Below are 8,430 nucleotides of genomic sequence, written 5' to 3'. Positions count from 1 at the left end.
GAGACACACAACACACACATTCACACGCATACGCAAGCGCACACACACACACACACACACAAAGAAAACCTTAAATGGCGTTAACAAAAAATATTTAACATTGTTGTTTTTTCAAAAATAAAAATCTAAATACTTACAAGGTAACTATAAAGAATACACTTTAATAAAATATATTTAAATTTTGAATAGCCTTTCTTACGCGGTTCACTCATTCGCGAACGGACGACGTTCCAGGAAATGTTATAACTTAAAATACTCCACAATATTGCTACTCTGAAACGCTCGAATGTTTCACCGTTCAGCACTGGATCCTAGACGGAGTCTCGTCCCCACTTAACCTTAAGGAATATTTAGAGATAGTTGGCTTTCTTTTATTTTAGAGATTATTCGACCTTACACAATAAATCTCAATCATGTTACTTTTCACCTCGAGACACAACACACACATTCACACGCACATGCAAGCGCACACAAACACACACACACAAAGAAAATCTTAAATGGCGTTGCCAGAAAATATTTAACATTATTGTTTTTTTTCGGTTATTAATATAATAATAGTTATTATTACATTTATCATGGTATGGGAAATGTTAAGCGGAGGAATGAGGAACATGTTGTGAGGAATGTCTTGACCATGGGTGTGGATGGATATAGAGGTAGAGGGCGACCAAAGAAATGATGGATGGATTGTGTGAAAGAAGATATGTTTAGGTTACGTAACTTGTGAGGTGACGTCCGACCGAGAAGTAAGGAATGAGAAGATATACTGTGCCGACCCCGAATAAAATTGGTATCAGGGCAAGAAGATGATATGATTTGACCTTACTCTTGCACAACAGCTTTGTGAGTAAACATGTGTCTGTTTTTCATCCGACACATGAAGAAACCCTCATGATAGTAACAGAAATAAACACAAATTAGACACATGAAATAATAAAACAAGCACTACCAAGGTCTAATTTCACAATATTCTGTTATCAGATAAATCGTTTATAAAATAGGTATTTTAAACCGATATGACATTTATTGAAAACTTCACTTATGGTCGTGGAAATCCGATGGGAAATCGTACGACATTACGAAGTAAGCAATGAATGTCTTAGTCACTTCTGTCGTAAAATGTTATATTTTATTGTATCAACAATTCTTAGGCCCAGCACACACGGCGCAACCCATTTGCAACGAAACTGCGACTTCTAGTTACTTTTGAGTTTCAGCCATAGACTCTTTTGAGAGACCGCACACGACGCAACCTGTATGAAACTGGTTGGACACGCGTTTCAAACCAGTTGCATTGAAACCGGCGTGCAGGAAAATCGTGTTTGCGTTTCTTCGGTTTTCGCGCCTTTTCCATCAACAAAATGGCATACGATAACAATCCATGAATTTTCTATCAGTTTCTTGCAATGCTTTGGCAGCCACAAACATACGACAGTTGATATTAATATCAATGTAGGGATGTATCCACATAGTTCTTCTTTTACGCCTTCTCCTTAGTCGAATATATAAATACATAACCACAACTTCTTCATCACTTGAACTAGACATTTTGCAGACTTCTATTCTCTCAGAAAACCGAACTGATTGTGAGCCGTGAGGTTGCTGCGTGTGTGGAAATCGATTGAAACGAGTTTCAAACTAATAATTTCAGAAGGCTTTCGTTGCAGTTACGTTGCAGTTGCGTTGCGCCGTGTGTGCTGGGCCTTAGTGTCATGTTTAAGTTTTCAACGTTAAATATGTATGAATACGACCTTTTAAATAAATAAAAAGCGTGACCGCGTTTTTCAAGAACTTATTTGTAAAATTAAAGAAAATAAATAAATAAATATTATGTATGATATATATAATAAATATGACTCGATAAAAAAAAATTACTTTCAAAAAATATTTTCAAATAATTGAATTACTTTCATTAATTGTGTGTAGTCTAATCCCTAAACGCAAAAGTACCTTTAAACCTTATTACCCAAAAGCGCTTTTGCTTCTCTCCCACTGACGATTTGTGATGACGTCCTAGGCGGCAATTAATCTCAAGATAAACTAGTCAACAGCGTACGACCCAAGACACCACTAACTCGCGTTGGAACCGTGTGATGGAATAAAAAAATAAAGTTAAATAAGATATACATATATAAGCACTACTGGGCTAACCTAACCTACCTAGTACCTACTGGTACACATAGGTGATAGATTATGTGATTGCTTAGTAATTTATTTATGTATACAACATGAATAGTCAGTGGTACTCGCCTGGATTTAGTCATCGGTTAAGATGCACGTGTTCTAACCACTGAGCCCTCTCGACTACAGTACTTAGTATGAAGCTCTCGTTTTACCTTTTGTGTACGGAACCCTAAAAATCTTTAGTTTAGGGTTAGATTTATATATGTATTTTACAAAAAAATTGCAAGTCGATATATTTAGGTAAAGCAATTCAAACAATTTGTAATGTATTTTATTAATATCTCAGATGCTTCAAGTATTATGAACAACAATTTGTCCCAGCAAATTCTTTTAAAGGTTCGTTTGATATGCAAATCCAGTGAGTCGATATCTGGGTGCGTTTTTATCGTGATATATAAAAGGCAGATACATAATATCTACTATTTTAATTAAACATCAAATCATTATTAGCGGCATTAAATATAATTATTCAAAATGTATCCTGAATAAAAAATACTACCAACATTCCAGTATCTATCATTGAGTTAATTTTTTTTTATTTATTATTAATTTCATATCCATTAGAAAAAAATATTTTTACCAAACAGGAAATGTATAAATAAAATTTTAACAAAAAGAAAAACCGACTTCAAACAAAACACTATTTTAAAACAAATAAAAATGCACTAAAAATAATAAAAATAATTGCATATTTTACATATTTTTTAGAGTCCTCCTAGGTAAAATGAAATGAAAAATATTAGACTACTTAAGAGTCGATTTACGATTATATAATGTAGTTATAATTATTGGTATATTTGGAGCCGGTGTCAGCTACGGTGCCCTTGCCCCAACAATCAAAAGAAAGAAGCGATACGAGCCCCTTGATTGATCCAGTATATTATTGTGTAAAAGGTAATTTGTAAAAAACATATTTGTTAAAGTATTCTCGTATTGTTTTTGATAGATATACTGTAGGGTTTTATTGGCTGACACCGACTCCAAATATAACAATAATTATAACTACATTATATAATCGTTAATCGACTCTTAAGTAGTCTAATATTTTTCATTTCATTTTACCTAGGAGGACTCTAAAAAATATGTAAAATATGCAATTATTTTTATTATTTTTAGTGCATTTTTATTTGTTTTAAAATAGTGTTTTGTTTGAAGTCGGTTTTTCTTTTTGTTAAAATTTTATTTATTTTTTGATTTTAAGTGAAACTGATGTTGACTAACTAATTTTTAATATGGATAGACTAAGCGTTTCGTTTATATGAGTCAGAAACTACTTCGAGAACAATTTCAAAGGAAACTTGCGAATAAAGCAAAAATAGACTTTCGAAAATGCGGATTTAATACGTCATGCGGCGTAAACCACAAGGATCCCTCGAAAGAGCTGTAATCGACCTCAGCAAAAAAACTTTGAAAAAGACCAACTATATTTCGTACATCATATGATATCACATCACATACACAAAAATTTATTAAAGATAATAAGAAATCTGCCCCATATCGCACCCTAACTGTGAGCCGTATAGGAGTTCCATCACTACATAGTATAAAAAAAGTCGCTTTCTCTGTCCCTATATCTTTAATTCTATGCAACGGATTTTGATGCGATTTTTTTTGAAAGATAGTGTGATTCAAGAGGAATGTTTGTGTATATAATACATGAACAATATAGTAAAGAAACACTGATAATTTTAGAAGTTTGCGATGTGATTTCGTAAATAAACAAATTCTGTAGTATATTTAGTATCAGTATTGCACCCGTGCGAAGCCGGTGTGGGTAGCTAGTTGATTATAATATTTGACAATGATAATTACATAAACATAACCACATTACGGAAGGTGACTCAAATATCCAAATAACCTATAAATAAAAGCTTCGACAGAATATCGCTAACGTGCTCCTCAGAATTGTTCCGCTCCCTTCCGTTCCGCTACTTTGTCATGGATCCTGTGCTCAGAACCTTACCAAACTTTCACCAAATTACCCTTGAAGTATATATTTTATAATAAAAAAAGAATTATCAAAATTGGTTAACGTGACTTTCAGTTATTCACCTATTTGTCGCGCATATACATAATGCAAATTTAAGACTTATGTCGTTTTCATAGGGATACCATCATCAGAAAAAAATTAAAAAAAAATGGGACCCCACGGGAAGCACTACCTTTCAAACAAAAAAAAAATTATCAAAATCGGTCCACTCAGTAAAAAGTTATGAGGTAACAAACATAAAAAAAAAAAAAAAAAAAAAAAAAAAAAAAAAAAAATACAGACGAATTGATAACCTCCTCCTTTTTGAAGTCGGTTGAAAACCAGGATCTGCTACTGCATACAACCTCATTTAAGATTATGTACCAAACAGACCGAATTGATTATTATTATACTACATATTATCTGTGCCCGCAGCTTCGTGCGCGTTTGTACTCAACACAGCTATTGTCATCGCTTAAGTTACTCTGTATTACGTCAGCATTCTGCCAGTGAAACTCCCGTCAAAATCGGTCCAGCAGTTACAGAGATAAGCCAGAACAAACAGACGGAATATGTTAAAGAATTTATTTATTTATGACATCACATTACAAACTTCTAAAATTATCAGTGTTTCTTTAATATATAGTCCATGTATTATATACAAAAACCTTCCTCTCGAATCACTATCTATTAAAAAAAAGCATCAATATCCTTCGCGTAGTTTTAAAAATTTAAGCTTACAAAGGGATATAGGGACAGAGATAGCGACTTTGTTTTATACTATGTAGTGATACTCTAATTTTATTACATATATAAGCTTAGATGGCCCAGTAGCTAGAACGCGTGCATCTGAACCGATGATTACGGGTTCAAACCCAGGCAAGCACCACTATATATCTGTGCTTTAATTTGTGTTTATAATTCATCTCGTACTCGGCGGTGAAAGAAAACATCGTGAGGAAACCTGCATGTTTCTAATTTCATCGAAATTTTGCCACATTTGCATTCCACCAACCCGCATTGGAACAGCGTGGTGCAATATGTTCCAAGCCCTCTCCTTAATGGAAGATGAGGCCTTATCTCAGCAGTGGGAAATGTACAGGCTCTTACTTTACTTTATTTTATAGATAAAAACTCTTCAATTAACCTTAATGCAACTCAATACTAGAGGAAAGGTACCTACCGTTCAGTCTGGAGATCAAATGGTTAAGTCCACACGAGTCCGCTCGTTTGTAATTTCATTACAACTTGCTTGAGCAAACTTGTAATTAGAAAACTATACAAAGACCTATTTACACTGTTTTGTTTGATATTTGACTTATTCAGTACGTACCATTGAGTTTCGGATTTCAATGTCAAATGGTCAAGACTATTCGGTTAAACTATTTTGCGTTATAATTAAATATTTATGAGTATGTTGTGTATTATACACTATTTGTCACCCTCGAATTCGCTCGTGTTTTAGACGATCGATTGTTATGCGCTATGCATAAAATGTAGCGTATATCCTTCCTTGTAGTTTCCACACACAAAGATTTAATCAAATTCGGTTTAGGTTTGGTCGTGAAGGAGCAACTGATAGATTATTATTTACTTTATTTATTCAATTTTCTGGAAAGACGGTACAATAGAACGGTCGTATTAAAATTAAAATTAAATTGTGTATGCAAAGAAAATAAAAGTTAGTAAAATCACTATGAAAACAAATACCGACAATTAAAAATTAAAAACATAAAGAGCAAAGATTTCACAAGACAAATTAAAATTAATTTATTAAAAAATTAATTATGGTTCCTTGTAACACTTAAAATGGAATGAAAATATATCCATAGCAATAAATTTAATACATTTAATGAAATGAAATATCAAAATAAATGAATATTTTTTTAAGTTAACAATTCACAATAGTGTGATGCAACTACGACTATTTTCATCTTGTGGAAACAGTCGCCTATCATAAGGTCTATCTCAGGAAATATGGAGCACAAATATACATAGTGCTTTCTCTTTCTCTCATATACAAGACGGAAATACAAAGATAAATCGTATGATACAACGGCGGCTTACCACTTCCAATATTTTAGCTCTGGGTTGCTACTGTGTGCTTACTGTGCTAATTTCCTTATAGAAAAATCCATTATCAACTCCACCTATGTATTTGAACCAGGTATAATACGAGGTTCGTAAAATTTACATTGGTGTACAATTTAGTTTGTAAAGTAATAAAATAAAATACATACAAAAACCACAACTTGGTGGTAGGGCTTCGTGCAAGTCCGCCTGGGTAGGTACCACCCACTCATCAGATATTCTACCGCTAAACAACAGTACCCAGTATTGTTGTGTTCCGTTTTGAAGGGAGAGTGAGCCAGTGTAACTACAAGAACAAGGGACATAGCATCATAGTTCCCAAGGTTGGTGGCACATTGACGATGTAAGGAATAGTTAATATTTCTTACAGCGTCATTGTCTATGGGTTATGGTGACCACTTACCATCAGATGGCCCATATGCTCGTCCGCCAACGTAATCCATTAAAAAAAAACATTAAAAGAATTAAAAAAATTAAAAATGATAAAAAGCGTGTACACAGTATGTATACCAAAGTGCCTAATATTTTTATCAATTTTTTCTGTCTATGTTAGGGAGTAGATAGTCTTTCAATTCACGAGGGATTGTAATCACATATTTTTTTCGTTGTCATTTAATAATTAAATCTCAAACTTTACTATTTTTTTGGGATATAGCGGAAACATTCTTCCCATTATTTCCTTATTATCCAAAAGAATTATTTTTATTGAATTCTGCGATAAACGTAAAATATATTTTTATTATGTAACTTAAATGAAAATTAATACATAAGCACGCACATATGTTTTAAATTAAAATTAAAAGCTTCAAGTGATTCAATAACAATTCCCCATAACTCGGGAAATGCAATAAAGAATATGTATTTCAGACGCATAATGTACGTCCATGAAAGCCTTTTACCATTAATCAAATTGAACATAAACTTCGCCTTCTAAGAGTTGCCAGAGTAAAAAAACAATTAATTTTGAATACAAAGAAAAAAAATCATTTTTATATATAAACATACAAATCCAGGACAACAAATTAAAAATAGTTACTGTATAGTCAGGGTAACGAACCTTTCGTTACCTTAAGACCTATATTCGTTTGCTTAGCATGACCGATAATAATCTGCTTTACCGATCGAGAATATATGACACTGACAGACATATTTTGACAATTCAGTAAAAGAAATTTTTTATGGGTCTCCAATTCTTCTAGTGATATTATGCCTTCAAAATTAATTTGAGCATATTATCTCGACCGAACCAATCAATCTCCACCGTGTCTTCTCCATCGCACGTGACATTGGCGAAATAATCTGTGCCTTTTTGGCACAAAAAAAGCCATAAAAAAAGATATTGTTAGAACCAGAAATAGGAAGTAGGTTAATCTCTAAACAATTATCAATAATTTACAATAACAATCAATCTACCACAAAAGAAAATCATTTAATCTACAACACAAATAACCGTCAAAAATCACATTACACCGTAATAATCAATTCAATTCAATTCTTGGTTTAATGGCTTTTAGTTGTGCCGACCGTAATAATCATCATCGCGATTCAATGTGTCAGCCGCAAAACTCCCGCTATTTTTTTTTTAAAGAGAAGTTGTGTGACTTTACGCAGATGTTGCTTGTTTATTCCAACAATATCATATCTATTTTAAATTTGTAATGACAAATTACGCTATTGAAAAGACTTTATTTTGATATAAAACTGGACATAGTCCAAAGACGTTACACTATTATGAACCAAGTTATCATACTATGTAAGTTTAATTTTATATTCAGTTGTCAGTTTAGTGCTTTAGTTTCAAAAGGTACTAACAGCTTACGATTTGATAAAGGAATTAATTTGAAAACTGATGTAGGTTTTCTTACTCTGACTACAAACCATGACCGCATGGTAGGGTAAAAAGAATACAAGCAACAATTAAAAAAGTTAAAGTTACGATACTAAATACATTATCTTATCAGATATTGAATTGATAGCTTCGGTTTCGCTTCTATACGTTTTATTTATTATCAACTGTATTTTTATGGTCTATTGTTGCTTAAACTATTTGCATTAAAAACTTATTCAAGGCAATGCAATCGTTTATAAATTCCTTTTTTGAACTTTGTTTAATCACTGATTGTATCCGTTATAAAATTCAAATATAAAAAAAAAAAAAAACATTTTTTTACATTGTATACATA

This window comes from Vanessa cardui, chromosome 17 (genome assembly GCF_905220365.1).
Source record: "Vanessa cardui chromosome 17, ilVanCard2.1, whole genome shotgun sequence".
Lineage (NCBI taxonomy): Eukaryota > Metazoa > Arthropoda > Insecta > Lepidoptera > Nymphalidae > Vanessa > Vanessa cardui.
The sequence above is the reverse complement of the archived record's forward strand: the minus strand, read 5'-3'. Positions refer to the sequence as shown.